Here is a 19,844-nt window from a genome sequence, read left to right as displayed (position 1 = left end):
ATTAAGAAAAGAAACGTGTTGACATCTCTAACAAAACATTAATGCCAGATGATATAATGCAATCTCTTGCAACAATCCTAGCAATATTCCAACAGGGTCACTGAATTTCCAGCGTCAAGGTCAAAATTTGGCGAATGTAAAAAAATTTAAAAAATTTGTATAAATTTCGCTAAAATTCATACGATTGAAAAAGTTGCTTATGCTTTTTTAAAATATCTTTTATTAAGCTTTTTTAGGGTTTTCTGTTAGTTTTCTGTGTAAATAAAGCCTTTGGTTTAGTGAAATGGTAGGCTTTTGAAGGCATCTCTTGCAAGTTTGTTTAGTGCAGTTATGTGCTTAGGGTTTCTCTTCTTGTGTTGTGACAATGATTTCTTCACTGCGACCATGGTTTCTTGATTGCTACTCAACACTATGACAAAGGGTTTCAATACATCTCGGAAGCTGTGACCAAATTTGTAGACAATGATCATTTATTTTTGTTGCCACCTTGCTAGGCTCTTCCATCGCCATGCAAAGAATGGAACAGAGGGAGACCATCAACAATTTTCAATTTTCAATTTTGTTTTGTTTTTTAGGTTTCATTTTTAGTTTTTAATGTTTAAGATTACATTTATAATAACGTTTTTGATTAGTAAACCAGGTTTTAAAGGGATCCTGAAACAAAGCAGGTGCAAAACTAAACAACTTGCGAACTGACCCAAAAGATCTACAATACGTTCTTCAAGGAAATACGTGTTACAAGATTCAAGAAGAGTTGGCAGATTAACGGATTTCCGGATGATTCATTGATTAACAGAGGAACAAATGTGTTCCTTATAAAGAATTACAAGGACGTTGTTTCTAAAAGAAACAACGTAGACTGAAGACGGAATTAGAAACAAAACTAGAGACAGGATAGGAAACATTCCTATCTGGACTGAAGAAAAAAGAGACAGGATAGGAAACATTCCTATCTAGACTGAAAGACGGACTACAGACAAGTAGTTGACTATTATAGAAAGTATAAGATATTATCTTAATAATACGAGCCTAAGACACAACAAAACATAGGCAGAGAAGGGGGTACCAAACATCACAAAACCCCCACCAAGACAAACTAGTGATCAAGAAAAAATAAATCCTTAATAATCCAATCACCCTACAAAAGGAAAGAGACAACAAAATTATGATTTCCCCTCAACCCCCAGCTTGTGGGAATCAGGGGAAGGATGCGAGGGAAACTTTTTTGAACGCTTCCCTTTAATCGTAATCTATCCCTCTTCAATCCTGGCAGCCACGGATTGCTAGGCCAACGAATCAGCCAAACAGTCAGATCCAACAGAAACAACACCACTAATGACAAGGCCAACAGTAGCAGGACCATCAACACAAGATCTACCCTCCATAAAACTTGTTTTGGCAGGGCCAACATCCATAGATCTTCCATTGGATGCCAAGATAGACTTACCAACACTAGAGACAAAGCCAACCATAGGAGAGGTTGTATCAATAGAAGACAACAAACCAAAACTAGCATGAATGGGAGCAGGGACAACAACCTGTTGTTGAGTAACAACTGTATCATTTGAGGGGACTTCCCCATCCGATGTAGGCTTCTTGACCACTGTATAATGTTGCACCAAAGCACCCTTCCAGCAAGAGGTGGGTTTCTTAGAATTTTCAGCCACACACTTAGCTGCAACATGTCCAGAATTGAAGCATATCTTGCATCTAAATGGAGGACCCTCATAATCTATAGATTGGATCCAAGAGCCAATAGAACTACAAAGTCTTATCTCTGTCGAAAGACCTTTAGAAGCATTGATATCAACAAGAATCCGTGCATAGGTAGAATGCAATATGTCAGAGGATTCCAAGTCCACCATTAACAAATCTCTTGAAGCCTCACCAACTTCCTCAAGAACAAAATCATGTTAGAGATGAAGAGGAAGGTTAGGAAGACTTACCCAGATAGGCATTTTGCAAAAATATTCAGTTGTAGGACTAAAGTCCTTATGCCAAGGTTTCATCATCAGAGGGAAGCAATTTTCCCAATTGAAGAAATGATCACATAGAATAGTTCTCCTATCATCAACATTATCAAATCTGACAATAAAAAAGCCCCTTGCCAGAGGAAAAATCTGTATAGAGATAGTAAGATATGGATCCCAATGCTTGGAGATCCAAGTGTGGAGCTTCTTTAAGGAGGGCCAAAGCCCCTAAAACGATAGATAACTACATCCACTTCAAGGGCTGCAGTTCATTGCTAAATATCCGAGACAATATCTTCCTCCAAATTGATTGAAATAGAGGGATGGGTTGGAAAGGGTATGGAAATTGAGGCCTTAGTTACAACCCCCAAACCCTCACCAATGCACTTAGAATGGGCAAGCCTTTCGTGCCTCCTAGGCCCCTCACAACAAACTCCTTCCACTCAAAAGCCTCCTGCATGATTGTCTCATCTGCAGTTGAATGAGAGGTCGGAGGTCCATTCCGTAACCCTTCTGTCAAAGACAAGACATGCCCAGAAGAAAGGGGAGCTTTAACCATAAAATCCTTCCTAGTATCCGCCACCACAAGTAGGGAAGGAATCGAGTGACCATCACCAACCAGCTGAACCAAAGTAAGAGTCAAGCGAATAACATCTCCCAACGAAACATTGGTGCCTGAAACAAACTCAGGTTGGCTAGACAAGAGGCCAACCTCTGCAGAAGACACTCCCAGCTTCATTGAAGGGCCAAGTCCAACAAGTAATGGCTGCACATGTGGGGGAAAGGAAGCCACCGCAGTGCCAGTATCATGGGCGCGCAGGCAGGGGATTTCTCTCTCACCATTCAAAATTCTGAATCTGACAAGAATACATTTAATAATGTTATTTTTATTTAATTCTTAATATAAAAAATATATAAGTTTATATTTTATTTATAAGTTTAATGTATTTATTTTGTATTAAAACATAAATATTTGGTATGTAAACTATTTTTTATTATGTTAATTTATCAAATACAATATTATTATTTATTATTTTGTTTTGTAAAGTTAAAATAAAAAATAAATATATTTCCATTTTTTTTTATCGGTAAAAGGCAAAGAGCATGCAAATACATTTGCCTTTGTGACTTAACAAAAGTCTTTGGGAAGGCATACTCCCTTACATGTAAAAAATTAAATCAGTTAAGTATCTTTACAAAGATTTAGAAAATATAGAATCACCCCTTAATATAAAGCATCTAAGATATTTCCATTTTTGTTTTAAAAGATATAGTTAAGTGAATTTATTTTGTTTTTAAAGTTTAATGCTTTTAAAATGAAAACTTCTATTATTTTTTATTTTTAAGAGTCAAAAGAAAAAAAGAAAACAAATTGTAGATATATATATATATATATATATACAATTTTATATATATTATAATATAAAGTGAATTTAATGTGGAATTTTTCCTTGGATTTTTGGCCCTTGCCAAACTTTATAGCTATCGAACTCGAACCTTGTTACTTAGCATTACAATACAAGAAGTATTAAGAAGGATGACTGCTGCTTTCTGTATTGAAAAATAAAGGAATCCATTACAATACTGTCAATGCTTCAAATGAGCTACAATCTGTCTTCTTTTTGCTGTGTGCAAAAAACCAAGAAGAAACTGAAAAAGGAAGAAGAAGAAGAAAGCCTAATAGAAAGAAGGCCGAAACCTAACTGAAAGATAGAACAAAGAAGAACTAGTGTTCAACTGCTTGAAGCCCCTTGAGATCTGCTTGATCTGAAGCTGACTTAGTTTTAACTCTGAATGCTGCTCCTCGATGCTCAAAATATGTTCATGGGTATAGAATCTATAGATTGAAAAGCCCCACAAAAAGGGGTCCGACCTGAAAGGAATATGCTGATTATTTTCCTTAAACTGTCCTTTACTCATGGACTACCCATGTGGGTCCTTGAACTGAAGTCAAACTCATGCAAACTCCTCTTTGTCAGGCTTCAACTGTTGCTCAACTAATGTCTTGATCTCTATCTTCCATAGAAGTAAAGCATCTATGTCAATGTTCTCATTGTTTATTTGCTTCTTATCACAGTTCTATACATATATATGTTCAACCTCATTGCCTCTGTGCCTTGTGACAGTGCCTATTCTCTGAAAACAGTGAACAAATCACTGATCATCTTTGTGTCATCTCTCTTTGACAGTAAAGGGATCTGTCTTCCTATCTGCCTTTATTTAGCCACTGTGTACTATCTTTTAATGCTTTGTTGACTTCGGTGATTGCTCTTTATGAGTTTTCACTGTTATTCCACCTTCAAACAGTGCTGCTACTCCTCTCATGGAAGTGTATCTCTCTTCTTCATCTACTATTTTACATTTTACTGAAACACAGTGCCTTTAGCATCATTGGTGAACTATGCTTCTCTAATCACTGAGATAGCAGTGTTTCATTTGCATATAAATTATTGCCCTTGCATCATATTTCCACTGTTATGCTCTAGGCCAAAATCTTGTTTCACTGTTATTGGACAGTCTCTTGTGCTGCATTTATTTTTAAAGCTTCAGTTACCATTGTCTTAGACATTGGATACTCATTTGTGATAGTAAACATTCTTAGTTAAAACCTATTCCACGTTTTTCAATGACTGTTAAGAACCTCATTTCACTGTCATAACAGATCCGAGCTCATATTCTTTTGGTCTCACTCTTTAGTACATGCATCCTTACTGTTCTTAATCTCAGTCTCACTGTCATTGACTTTCATTTGATGACTATTTTCCTCCTTTAATCTTACGCTGTGAACCCTCCCATTGGTCTTTGACTTTCAATATAATGTTGATCAGTGATTGTTTGGAAATGTGAAACCACTGTGTTCTCATATCATTGCATCTGATCACTTACTTAGTGTTGGTCTTCCCTTCTGTCCAGACTCCATATCATGGGCTTCATCTTCTAACCTTGATGACAATATATTGACAGTGAATCTCAGATTTCTCCTTTGTCTCCATAACATCACTCTTTTTAACCATTGTAATAATAATACCTTTTCACTATTTTAAACCAGTGTTTGTCATATAAACTATGTTCTGCATCTTATCTATAAGTAGCAATCACTATTTTCATCATCATTTGACCTCTGTATTTATAGTATACTGTTCTTTGACTGTCATTATAACTGTTTTCTTAAAACCACTGTTTTGGAGCACTTTAACAATGATTAACATATTGAGACGGTGTACACAATTCTGAAAACACAGTGAAAACCTATACCAAAATATTGAATTTGCAACTAAGGTCAGTCATGCCTCTCATAACAGCAGAGGTATCTCGTGAGAAGTATGATTGCCCTTTACTTTTGATTGTCATTATGACTGTTATATTCACTGTTTTCTGATCACAGTGCCCTGACCTTTGCTTTGTATCTTCCACTTCATGACACTGATTTGGTCTATGTTTTTCACTATTTAACTTGGACAATTTCTTTCATGAGATCTGCTATATTCTTTATGGACTGCATGCTCTCTTTCAGACATTCATCTTCATTGTATCCCTTTGATCTGATATAACACTATCTATTTTGATTATGTTTTCTGTGTTATAAAAGCACCGTCAGTAATGCTGTTCATACCACTGCCATAACAGTGACTTCATCTCCATTTTATAGCATTGATTTCTTCATTCAGCGTCTTTAAACATGATACTCTCTGCTGTCTGCCTGTTGATCTGATATAATGGTGAAATTATCTAATCACAATGCATTGGTTTTGATCTAAATGACAATAACAGTGTCTCTTCTTTGTGCAGCCATTGGTCCTTGAAGGTTTGGTTATACCTCTCTAAAAGGGGAAAACAAAGAACAAGGTTCTATGGAAAGTCACACTTCTTCAAATAGATAGTGGATCTCTCATCAAACAATTAACATCCCATTTATGAAAATGAATCTCCTATTTATCAAAGCAGGGACTGCCCTATATGAAAACAATGAAAAGAAGTAGCTAAAGGAAGATGGATCATTCTTATGAAGGAAATACTGTAGGGACACATTCGTTCTTCTAGGGTTCATAGGTTTCATGTAACCTTACCTCTTTTGAAAATCTTTTGTTACTCATTAAATCATGGCATTCCTTGCTCGTAACTCGCTATCCAGTCCAACATGTATTTGCTGTCCCTAAAGGGTCTTTGGCATTTTTTCTTTTGACTGTCATTTACCAAGAGTTTACTGCCTTTTCCTTTATTAAAACCACTGTCTACCCCATCAAATTTGCCCTTCTCATTAAATCTGATGTTATTGATGGAGATGTGTTTTAACCATAGTTCCATGAGTCGGACTCGTGACTCGGCTATGACTCAGCTCTGACTTAACAAAATGAAGAAACCTTTGAAAATTAGAGATTCTTATCAATTTAAAAGTTGTTTCATGCACCCATTATTTAATAAAGTTTAAAAGCACTATAACATCATCAAATCAAAGCTAATTTGATCACATACATAACATACATACATCACATAAGTATAGGTAAGGTATATATATATGTATGTATATATACATCACATAAGTACAGGTAAGGTATATATATATATGTATGTATGTATGGCATGTAATAGTTACTAACTAGTCTATGTCATATATATATTTTCCTTGCTTGTACATCTATCTTTAGCAAGTACAAGACCCCTGCTCAGGAGTAGAAAATAATGTGAAAATATTATTGAAATTAGTATATAAAATAAGTTATAATACTAAGACAATCGCTCCTATCTTCTAGTTGCTTTAACTTGTAATGTACTATTTTCTGGGCTATGCTTTGCATCTTGCACTAGCCATAGCTTAGTGATTGATTCAAATCCTCATGATGTCTCGTGGACAAGGGTGCCTGAAACAAAACCCAGGGATGTGTACCTAGGGAACTCTGATAAATGGTGCAAGTTAGGGGAACTATGCTGATGTTGGGTGTTTGAAGTAAAAGGCAAGCATCAAAATAATTGATGCAGAGAGAACCAATGAAGGATCAACTATTACTTGAGCACAATCAAAGAAGGTTGTGTACCCAGACCTACCCATTGAAGAAGAAAGTCTTGTTGAAGCAGAAGTAGAAGATGGCAAAGCATTGCTAGTAGTCCAATGAACGTGCAAGTATTCCTGCTAATAGGCTAGAATTAGACAACAATATTGCATGATAATATTATAGACTGCTATACTAGTGAAGATGTCATGCCTACTATAGAGTATCCTAGAACTTGGGGATCCAATTGCCACCATAGAAAGAGGTGGAGGGGTAGAGAAGGAAATGGATTGTGTATCATTTAGAGAAGAGGACAAAAATCTAATAATGGAACTTCTAGTATCTAGGGACTAGGTGATTTTTAAAGTTATTGATGGATACAACATAGAAGAGAAATTGACTTGGGTACACATATGATATTACGATACTAGATAGTTTCTATTATCTTTGTTTAGTATCTGATGGTTATTTATTGTAATCTCTTGTAAATATTAGAATGTTTCTAATACTTAGTTTTCTGTTTCTAGAATAGAATGTTTCTATTCTTTATGATTGTTTCCTACAGAAACATCGTTCAGTCTCTTGTATAAATTGATCTCTTGATCATTGTTAATATCAAGCAAGTATTTTCCAATTAAACTGAAGTATACAAGACCAATTTATACAAGAGATAGAACGATGTTTCGTCAGGAAACAATTGTAAAGAATAGAAACATTCTATTCTAGAAACAAAAAGCTGGATATTAGAAACATTCTAATATTTATAGGAGATTAAAATACATAACCATTAGATACTAAACAAAAATAATAGAAACTATCTATCATCATAATGCCCTCCCTTAATGGTTAATCTATCCCGAGCACGAAGCTATCAAAAGCGCAAAAGGCAGATTTTGTCTACTTAGAGTGTTCCGCATTGTTCGTTGTGGGCTGTGAATTAGATTGCTCATATAGGGAAGCTAAGTGCTTCCGATGTTCAACTTTCATGTGCCTATACTTTTGGCAATATTTGCATTGAATGTTCTTTTTCCTGAAGCTTTTTGAAGCTAGAGCAGAGGTCGAGGACCTCTGCTGAGAAGATTGCTATGAACCAGAACCACCTTATCGCTGTCACGATATCTGAAGATGGTTAGCATCTATTGTTTCCACGTGCCATAATTGTGACTGTTGAACTTCTGATTTTCCTCGAGCAAAATATTAGTCAAAGATGTCATAGCACATTTTTCAGTGAAAAAGTGTGAAAATCTATGAAGGCATGTACTTTGAGGCAAAAAAGTGGAAGACCCAGAAAAAATGAAGAGGTACCCAGAATAGAGCTCAAAAAATCTAGAAAGAATGTGTTGTCAGATTCTAGATCTGTTAGCTCAAAAATTGAGGCACAAAAATCAAGGCACCCAGAAAAAATGGACGACAACCGAATTGTGCTCTCAACAAACCCACCAAGAATATGAAAAAATATTTCAAATCCGGTACTGAAAAATTAGGGTTTTGAACAAGAACAGCCTTGGCTGCAAAAAAAGCTTAAAAAAAGCTTAGAAAAATGGCAAATTCGCAAAAAAAATTGCAGAATCTGGGCGTGAATAAATAGTAGAGGTTTGTAAAACCTGTTGGGTGGATATTTTGCAAGCGACAGTTTTGGGTAAAATCCAGTCGCAAAATAGGATGACTAGCCACAGCGTGTGAAACAGTCTCTCCTACATTAAAGGGAAGGCTGCCCCTTCTCACTGTTCTTTGGATCAACTCAAGGTAAGCAAGAAGTTGAGAGATTTTTGTAAAAGTGTGTTACTAATATTCCTTCCTCTTATCTTTCAAGAAGGAATCCACTTACTTGTGGAGCGAGTAATGGGCAGGGTGAAATCTCTAACTACAATTTGTTGTTAGGTTTTTCACATCATCACCCCAAAATTTTTTGAGGACCCCTTTTTTCAAGTGAGCCTTGGCAATTTTTGCAGATTTTTGGAATTTTTCGGTTGCCTTAGCAAAATTTGGAGTGGTCTAGAGGCTTTTTTTTTTTCGAATTGACAATTTTACACCTTGGATGCCTTCGGGCTAGGATTTGATTTGATTTGTTTTCACCCGGTGCGAAACTTGATTTTTCGGAATATGTAATTTTGTCCTTAGGCCAAACAGAATTCAACAACATTTTTCGATGGTTAAAACGATATCTGGCAGGATAAATTTGCAAATTTTGGACTTAGATGGATTTTTTTTGAAGATTTGAAATAATTGTATAAGCTTGAGCATTTTCAAAAGAATTTGTTAGTCATTTTGGAAAATCTTGAATATTTTTGGTGAAAAAATTTTTTTTGATAGTGAAATTGGATTTAAAGTTTGAATTTAGACTGCCAAGAAAAGGATTTATTTTGTTAAAAAATTGAAATTGCATTGCAAGATTGAAATTGAATTAAATTGCAAAATCGCATTAATTTGGTTGAAATTTTGCCTAGAGGATTTTAGAAATGTTAAAAGAAATTGGTGATTTGGAATTGAAAATCGATTTTGGCTTGCTAGATTTGATTTTAATGATATCTTAATTACCAAAGCATTGTGAAATGAAAATTTTGACATCTCCTAGGCTTACCTTGTTTCTATTTTGCAAATTCGGATCAAACTGGCAATTAAATGGGCTACTTTCACTATAGGGCTAAGTAATTTTAATGTTGCATTTAAATTTGGTCCATTAATTGAGGGACTAACTTAATTTTTTTTCCCTCCAGGCAGGTTGGCCCTTCTGGAGGCAAAAAGTTTGGTATAAGAGGGGCCTTGCCGCCTCTTATTTCCTCATTCCTTTTTCTTCCTCCTCCTTGGATGTGCAAATTTCTTCTTCAAGTTGGGCGAATTTCCAGCTAAAGCAATTTTGAAGTCTAATTTTTCCATTGATTGGTAGAGATTTTTCCCTTCAAGTTGGGCGATTTGGAGGAGTAGATCTGATTTTTCCTTGGTTGGGTGATTTCTGCCTTAGGTCAAATTTGTGGTGAAGAGGCCTGATTTTTGTGAGATTGGCAACAATTTTGAAAGTCTGATTTTTCCTCCTAAGGATGGATTTTCTTCTTCCAGCTTTGGCAATTTGAGATCTGATTTTTGGCAATTGTGGGCAAATTTAGAAGGTCAAAATTCAGTGGCATGAGCAGATTTTTGCAAGCAATTCATTTTTTAGGGCGTCATATTTTGGGAGGATTGAAATTTCTGACATCTGATCTGAATGTGAAGAGGCCTAGTTATTGGTAAAGGCAGTTTTAAGGTAAAATTCTCATTCATTTTTAGAGGTGAAGATTGGTTTTAAAGGCAGATTTTATTCCTTGTTCTTGCTTGGTTTGTTTCCCTTATCTTCTTCTTGCACTTTTCATCCACCACTTCATCATTTCCATTGATAGGTTGAAGTTGGGAGATATAAGTGTAGATTTCATAATCTAGACCACCTTAGGATTGAAGCTTGGAGATTGATAAGTGTAGTCCATCCTAAGGCAATGAAGAGGCAGAAATAAGTGGTAATCCCATCCCTAGGAAAGAAGTTTGGAGATTGATAAGTGTAGAGATAGGACTTGGAGAGGCAGAAATAAGCTAGATTCCATCGATAGAAAGAAGGTTGGAGATTGATAAGTGTAGTCCATATCATTTAGAACGAAGGGGCAGAAATAAGTGTTTAGGATGGTAGATGTTAGTGTAAGCAAGAAGCCAAAGGGAACGAATACCAAAAAAGACAAGGAAGACATGATGCTTAAGACCGCCTTCTTCTCGAAAATGAGGCGAATAAGCGATACCAATATCGGCACGGTGAACATGGTACTGTTGAAGGATAGATTGAAGGAAGGACAATCCCCCATGGCGAAGAAGATCTACAAGAGCGGAATTGTACATGCTGCAGCTTTCCCTCCTACCTTGCCTTGTTCGGAATTGGTAATGGAGTGTGCATCCCAGTTTGATATTGTGACCAAGTCCATCATTTTTGATGAAGGGAAGAGAGTGTTGGCTAACATCAACAGACAAGTGGTCAAAGAAGTATTTAATATTCCCTAGTATAAAAGCATGATAGTGGTAATGATGGATCGGGCGGCCAAGTTCTTTTAGGATAATCATGAGGCCTACTTCATTCATCTAAAGCAGAATTGGTTACACAAAGGCAAGAAGGGAGTTACCAAGTTGTCAAAGCTCACCAACTCAGATTTCAAATCGGAGTACGACGACCTTATTGTGCTTCTCAATCAAATCATGGGCGTGGCTCAAGGTATGCAAATTGAGAATTGGATGTACAACTTTATTGATGAAATTGAAAATGGAAAGAGAAAATTTGATTGGGCTAGAATCATAAGTGAAAGTCTTGAGTTGCAACTTAGGACAGTGCAAAATCAAAAGCAATTCTACATGGGATCCTATCTTTTCTATCTAATTGTGAGACTATATGAAAATCCTGGACTTAAGGCCTTAGGGGTGATTGGTAATGTGCTGGGGCAATGTTTGGTGCATGAGTGCTATCCACAGCTTCATTTTCACAACACCAAAGATTATAAGAGGTTTTATGACGTCTTCATAAGGATACTACAAGGGACACTTGCTAGGAGGCTCTCATTGGAAGTGGGAGCAAAAGTTAAGAAGTATGGGAGTTGGTTCATCTAATTTCCACAATTCACATATATCAGAGTATCAGGAAGTATAGTTTGTCCCAAGAGACTTCCAAGGTACCCACCCGACAAGATAGTTTTGATGGAGTTGGCTAGGCAACTTGAGCATTATGACAAGATGATGAAACTTAAAGGTGAGACAAGGATTACCCTCTCATTTGGAATAGGCAATGACACTTGCCCCATCCTGTCGCCTTTGTAGCTATGGAGGGGTTAGAGTGGTATCATCTAGAATGGTATAGAGCAAGACAGGGATTCGATCCTAATGGTCTTATCAAGGCATTTCATGAAAACACATTCAAACATTCCTACTATAGAAGATTTTTGGGCCAATGCATAAGATGACTTTCATGTGAGGAAGCTAGCTTTCTCAAGGTTGTCAGTGGGCATGACGAGGGCAATTAGATGGAGAGGCCTTGATATTCCTGATCAACTGGAAAATGATGAAAATGTGCTAAGAGAAGATAATGATACAGTGGATGGAACAAAGATGGGTCCAATGGATTGGGATGATCATTAGGATCCTTCCTTAGAGGCAGTTACAAGGACAGTTGATCTAACGCTGAGTCATGGTACAATGAGAAGTTTAGGAGTTACAAAGTCGAAAGGTACGCCTTACTTATGAGAAGATGAAATCGGAGGAAGAAGGTCCAACAAAGTTAGTCAGACAAAAAGGTAGGGGCAATAGCCGGCAACAAAGAGTAGTTAAGGGCAAGAAGAGAAATTTGGAGGTTGAGAAAAGTAAAGAACACCAAGAGCCTCCAATAATGAGACAAAATGCAACACCGTTAAGGGAGAGCATAATTAAGGCTAGAAGCCAAGGGGATAATACAAGTGGACAAGGGGTCACAATAGAAGTGAGCTTTGATTCAAAATCAATTGGTTACAACGACAGTATTGAGTACTCTCCTCTCTTGGAGAACCAACATGGAGATGATATGACAATCACTAGTGAAGAAGAGGATAGGCCAATTGATATTGAGGAAATAAGCCAAGCGTCCGAGGCTGTTGGTGATGCTTTGCTAGTCGAACCAAATCTAGATTTGGGGAGATGCATTGCACCACTATGGTTAAGGCAAATGCTTATGCCAAGAGGCAAGGTGGTGATTGTTCGAACAGTTGAAGATATTCAAGGGTTAGTGGAAAAGGAAGATATCGAGAAACAGAGACAAATTGCAAAAACGGTGGCAAAGGTAATTAGGAGCGATGACGAGGGTCACCGAAAAATTCAGATTGCTATACAACTGTTAGCAAGGCAATGGATGAGATTGTAGCCCAAGAGTATGAAATAATAGAGCATAACTTGGGAAGAATTATAGATGACATGGAGTGTGAGGAGATCTAGGAAGACATGGTTTCAATTAGAGAAAGATTGAGAAAGGCAAACGAAAGGATTGTAAAGTTGGAGGCCGAAAATAAATATTGGAGAGATTGCTAGCTTATTCAACAGTTGCATTAAGCAACCTGTCCGCAAGACAACGAGAGCAACATAGAAGAGATATCAGCTTAGCTGCACAAAATCAAATATTGGATCAATGATATAATTCAAGATGGGCGAAATTTCTTGCCTTCATTTATCTCGACATTTAGGTCATCGGTGGCCATTAGAGACAAATTTAGAACATTTGAAGGGGAGTGGAAGGATTTCCTTCTAGGCAATGACTTAGCCATACCCAGGCTACAGGCATTTACTGAGCTACTAGAGAGATATTTGGAGAGAACCAAGTTGGCGGATGAAAAAGGAATGAGTACGATGGAGTCTTGGTATGTTGCCTTGACCATTAGATTGAGGATACTTGAAGAGATACAGAATGAGATTGCACAACACAACCCAGGCGTTGAAACTCCATTTAGACCATGTTGGGCAATGTTGGGGTTATGCTTGATTTTGAAGATATCAAAGAGGAGAATGTCAATGAGATAGAGTTTGGGTTGAGATTGGATGAGTTGGGGAAGGTTGCCATCAAGATGAAGCATTTGGGCACCCTTGCCTCTGTCAATGCCTTTATCGGATATGCGAAGGAATATGAGAAGGATCATGAGAAGACATTGCAAGCAGCGAGCAACATGATGGATTTAGTTGAGCTCAAGATGAAGCATACGCTTTGCCCTCCCATGAAGGAAGTCAACGACAGGCTAGCCAAGTTCATTGCCTTGGCTAAAAAGATGAAAGAAAAGGTTAGAATTATATTAGAGGATTATTTGATGTAAGCCCAAGTGGCAAATTCTCCTTTTTTTGGGTAGGATAGGTGTCTGATTCTGATTGGCTACCATTTTGGTGCCTTCTCATTGGTTGCCACTTTTCCTTTTTTTTCATTCATCCATTGATGAGGTGGTGTCTTCTCATTGGCCGATGGGGTGGCAACCCTAATTAGGGTTTCTGGGATCTAATGTGAATCGCTGATTTTGCCTCTTAATCTCTACCGTTGGTTGTAATTTTGGCTCCTATATAAGGCCATTTGCTCTCATTTGTAAAGGGTTGAAGAAAATTGTTGCTTAAGATAATACCAAAACTGCTTCTCTTATCATTGTTGTGACTTGCATGGTGATTAGGGACACTTGGTGTTGATGCATGGTTTCTACTTCCAATAGAAAGTTAAAAAGGGTTGAAGAAAATTGTTGCTTAAGATAATACCAAAATTGCTTCTCTTATCATTGTTGTGTCTTGCATGGTGATAAGAACACTTGGTGTTATTGCATGGTTTCTACTTCCAATAATTAGAGTTAATTTCATTAACATTGTTAAAGTAGATTTCATTTCAAGAAAGTTGTTAAGTAAGGGTAATAGTAGATGGATAGTTGTATGGTGATATTAGTGGATGTTTGATAGGGATCTATAAACTAGGCCACTAGCATCCTAGCGGCTGGTTAGGAAGCCTTGCGTGGTAATCTAGTCTTTTTCCCCTTGAATCATTGCATTTATGGAGGTAGAGCCGCTGGTAAGCTTTCATCAGATTTGATCCCTGTCCATTTGCTAATCTTTCCATCCATAGGAGTAGAAGTAAAGCAGCAAGTAGTTCAGTAGTTGGAGTTCATTCAAGAAGAAAGTTAGAAAAGGAGAAGCATCATTGGCAGACATACCCTTCATCATTACCATCAACATTATTTGACACTAGTATACATTGCAAAGTTAGATTCATCACCATCACAACAAAAGTCCAAGTTATCTTCGAATGAATAACGTAAGCCCGCCTACGTGATTAACTAGCAAATCACATTAATATAACTGAGTTAGTATCCATAGGTGTAAGGAACTTTGGAGTTTTTCTCATGTTCTTCATGAGTATTTACTTTTCAAGAGAGGGATTGAGTGTTTGATATTCCATATCAAATATACAATTGCTATATGTTATGTAGTGGTACAAAATTGACATCAACACACTTCTATCTAAAAGTTGAAAACGGTGATATCGATAAACCAACACTAACTCAAATGCTAGTTGAAAGTGTACCAATTTGGCTCTAAGTCCGGTTGTATTTCTATATGAATAAGCTTTACTAATAGGGCAGAAAGACTTCCAAAAGTAAAAGTATCCTAATTATTTTGTAAATCAAGAAAGAGATATAAGCTACAGACAAAGCTTCTAGTCTGTGTATCTCTACAATTGCTCCTAGTCAAAGCTCCAGCTCCAATTGCTTCTTCACTCATTTTATACTCAAATATCAAGAACACAAGATTACATGTACCAAAGATAACATATGCAAATCACAGAAAAAGCTTTCAATTCGCACAAGTAACAATTGCACTCAATCAAAGTTCAGTTTCAATTGCTCCTTTGTACTCACTTTTCTATCAAACTAGTGCTACACAAACAAAGTCCTGCTGGCACAATTTCTACAGAGCTCTCTTGCATACAATAAAAGATGATTTTACAATAAGAGGGCACTCCTTTATATAGGCAAAGGAGTTGAGAAAAAGATGGAGGAAAAAGTGGGAGCAAGTCAACCAATTTTGACCAGGTCTAACTAGAAGAGAAATTACTGGGTTACATGCAACTGCACATGCAGGTCGCATTATATGTAATTACATGTTTTCATGCAATGCATCCTCTTTGATCTACAAACATAAATAAAAGAAAAATAACAATCTTAAAGATTGTTCTTTAGTGCCTTGAATTTGATGATAACATCACACAATGTAGAAAGATCAGAAATCTCCATTGTCTTTGATATTGCCTCTATCCTTACTACATTTGAATATGTTGATTGCACAACCTTGGAATTTGCCACCAGAGAATCTTGTAAGTGTTTTGTCAAAGATTTATGTGAAGCAAACTTGGTCATTGTGTGAGAATCAAAATCTTCAAAATCTATATCAGCATTGATCCTGATTGTATATTCTGAAGTCATTCTTTTAACTGCAATCAGATTACTGTGTTCATCAATAATTTGTCATCCCATTTTCTCTAAGTCACATGTGAATTCTGTTTTTATTGCTTGGCAATCTCCAAGGGTTGCCTGCAACTTTGTTATCAGTTTTCTCAACGTTTCTTCTTTGTAGCCCATAAGTCCTTGATATTTGAAGAACATTTCACATGAAACCATGGCATCTAAATCAAATTTAACAATCTCATCCCAGTCTTTGAGAATCTTTTTCAAATCATTTGCTTCTTGAGTAAGAGGAAATCAAGCTTTGCTCCATTTCATTCATATCTTTGATATGTTTAAGGACTTTAACTGTATCTATAATAGCTTGGACTCCTTCAGAAATGACCTCTCCTATCCAAGACTTGGCAGCTTCAAACTTTCTTTCCTTGGATGTCTGAGACATAACAAAAACATTTTGAGAAGATTGTTGCCGAATAACTTCATGCTTGAGCTGATTTTTCTTTTCCCATAATTCATGGTTGCTCTTTGATACATTGCCAAGTGCATCTTGAGCATCCTGTAAGCAGCTAAGTCGCGACTGTTTTTCGACCTCTACCTCTACCAATATAGATTCACATACTTTTGATAAGCTCCCTTATTCTCATTCCATATTTCTAAAGATGATTCTTTGGTCAGATCTACGCATTTTGCTTTATGTGGCACTTTGAAAATTTGCTCGATAACTTTTTGATCAGGACTAATAATAACTTTGCCATCAACATCCTTGATTGTCTGACTTTGGGCTGAAATGCTTCCCGCATCCAAGAACAAACTTTGGTTCCATGGCAGCCATGGGAAACGTAGACACTAAGTGAATATGACTTCTCTTGATACGTTTCATTTCATGACCGACAGGAGTTTCTACTCTTCATAGAAAATTAGTCATATCTACATGTTCGATCTTTGTGTCTAACACATTGTCAAGAATGGATGTGACATGAGATTGAGCTGCATGAGCTAACTCTTTATCAAATTGTTATTTCATTTTGCCCTTAGATTTTGATGGTGAGGGCATCTCTTGTGCTTGTGCTACAACACAAAAATTCCAAAAGGTGAACACATCATCAAAGGATATTGCCATAAAAGGTTGATTCTCAATCAACAACAAAGGTTCGAGTATGGATTAGATACTTTGTAGACCCGATGAGATGATCTCAAAAGAGACATAATACATATGCAGTGGATGAAAATGGAAGGTGGAGTGAAAAATTATGAAAGTAGAAAATGGAAGGAGATGGATATGTTATAAGACATAAAGGTGGAACGCATGGGAATGCGTGTGAATGAAAACTCTTGACCTTTTTTTATTAAAAAAAGTGACTTTGGATTTTCAAGATGTCATTACATGGAAAATGGATTACATGTAAATGCAACATGTAATGAGGAATGGAAAGTGAAGTGACATGCGAATGCGGATGGAGAATGAGCTTACATGTAAGTGCGGATGGTGGATGAGATGAAATGCATAATTGCATAGGAAGTGAAATGACATGACATTTTCTCATGAAGTGTAAGCCATATGGAAAGATGGAATTGCAATGTAACTTAAGGCGAAGTGAACTTTATAGACGTCTTTGAGGAAAAGTGAAGTCAAAGTACATGGGAAAACATGCACATGACATTTTTGGCCTTTAAAAAGTGACTTCTAGTCAAAAACAAGTTTTAGAAATGCAATTACATGCAAGACTTTTCATGTAAACATGTCATGCGATTGAATATGGAAAGTGAGATGGATGAAAATGGAAATGGAAAGTGAGATTACATGTACGTGCGAATGATGGATGGAAATACATGTAATCACATATGAAGAATGAGATGCGAATTGTTTGAAATGAAAAGATGGAAATGGGATGAAATGATACTCTTGCATGAAATGGAAGGTGGAGTGAAATGAAACATGTTCAAGTTCTTCGGAAAGAACTTGCAACTTCTTCAAAATGAAGAAAAACCAAAATACAAACACACAAAACACAAAAACAAACTCAAAATTTAAACGTACCTTTGGCAAAAGACTCAAATATGTCAACAAGCAAGCCACTTCAAAATGCAAATTCGAATTTGGAGTTTGGGAAAAAACCAAAAACACGAAAATGAACCATTTCATCATTTTTAAAGGAAAAATGCATTTTCCATGGCATCAAAATCAACCAATGTAAATCATCAAGTTAAAACATGCACAAAATCAACAAGATAAGCACATATTAATTAGCAAGAAGGAAAATGTCCACTTACATGATGATTGTGTGCCAAAAATTAAGGAGAAAGAAGCTCCAATGTTGAAAAATTCTCAAACAAACTTGGATCTTTTCAACCTTGAAAAGAGGAATTCGAATAGAGCATCCAGTGATGCGTTTTCTATGCACAATGCCAAAATCGTGCCCTAAAAATGCTCAAGCTTCCAACGTTTTTGTTAAATGCAAGTTCTTACATTTTTGGGAAAAAACATGGATTTCCAAGTGCATTACATGTAACGTTTTTCACTTTAGAATGCAAAAATGTGATCCTTAGTGCATTGTTTACACTATGAAATGCCAAAATGACTTCTATTGAAGACAAAACGTGCTTGCTAAACCCCTAAATCTGAACATTTTCACCAAAATGTGGGTCCAAAATAGGTTAAAAAGAATCATTTTTGATGTGTATAAGGACACCAAATGCATGGAAATGCATCGAAATGCAAAAACGACCCTATAGTAAAGATCTCATTGTTTTGGTTTGAAGAGATTTGGAGATTCCGATAAAAAACGGTTCTTGGTGGGCACATCCATGAAACTTTGCTTCAAATCTTCAAAAACGGGTTTATGAAGGGCAAATGCATATGTTTGAATGCAAAATGCACCTTTTGGAGGTGTTTGCATGTTTTTAAAAATGCAACATAGACTCAAATGCACCTTTTATAGGCCATTACATGTTTTCAAAACATGTAATGTGCTCTCCCAAGGAAAAAACACATCTTTTTAGTGCATACACGTTTTTAAAAAACATGCTTTTTGCCCAAAAACGGGTTTTAGAAATGCGTTTACATGTCTTTAGTGCAAAATGCACCTTTTTGGTGTAATTACATGTTTTAGTTACTTGCATATGCTACCTAAGGCAAAAATGCACTTTTTTGTTGCATATGCATATAACATATGTAACTCAACTTTTTGATGTCATTGCACATTTAAGTTGAGTTTACATGCATTTGCATAAAAAATGCACTTTTTTGATGCTATTGCATATTTTTCTCATTTACATGTTACACACATCTTAAGTGATCGATTTAAGCACATGTCAATTTAATTTAGATAAAATATTACTTAAGTGGGACATAAATTGTATTTACATTATCATATTAATAATATAATATGCAAATATCATTTAATAAGTAATATGTATTAGAGCATTTGATTTAAATAAAAAAAATTAAACTGAACTATATAGTTAATATAGTCACTTAAGTGAAAAATCGAAAAGCAAACTCAACTTAAAAATATAACATAAAGTGCACTATAGTTACTTTAAGTGCAAATTTAAATAATAAAGTAACTTAATAACATAAAGTGAATTTAAGTTATATTTTTCAAAAAGTGAATGTGAAATTAAAAAAATAACATGATTACTTTAATTCGTGCAGTTGCATAAAAAAGGTTCACTTTTTCGGCACTAAATTGGTCATATCTTTTGATTGCCAACTCCGATTAAGCCCTGAGATAGATCAAATCGAAGGGAAAACCAAAAGCAATGACATGAGCAAAACCAAATGACTAAAAACCAAGAAACACACTCAAAAACAAAAGAAATGATGATGAAGGCCTCAAAAATCAAGCATAGGCCCGACAAGAAGAAAAACGAAAAAAATTTGATGAAAGCCTTGAGTAAAAAGATTCATTTTATCAATCGTTCTTGTTTGATCGATC

The 19,844-nt window shown here is 36.1% G+C and overlaps 1 protein-coding gene across 2 annotated transcripts in view; it reads left to right on the top strand.

Annotated features, from left to right (window-relative positions):
- Nucleotides 1-19,844, top strand: part of LOC149535444 (uncharacterized) — a 68,773-nt gene that overhangs the window by 15,472 nt on the left and 33,457 nt on the right. The window lies entirely within an intron of this gene.

Source organism: Cupressus sempervirens, chromosome 10 (assembly GCF_028749045.1).
Source record: "Cupressus sempervirens isolate cs-2001-9-10 chromosome 10, ASM2874904v1, whole genome shotgun sequence".
In the NCBI taxonomy this organism is placed as follows: Eukaryota; Viridiplantae; Streptophyta; class Pinopsida; order Cupressales; family Cupressaceae; genus Cupressus; species Cupressus sempervirens.
The sequence above is the reverse complement of the archived record's forward strand: the minus strand, read 5'-3'. Positions and strand labels throughout refer to the sequence as shown.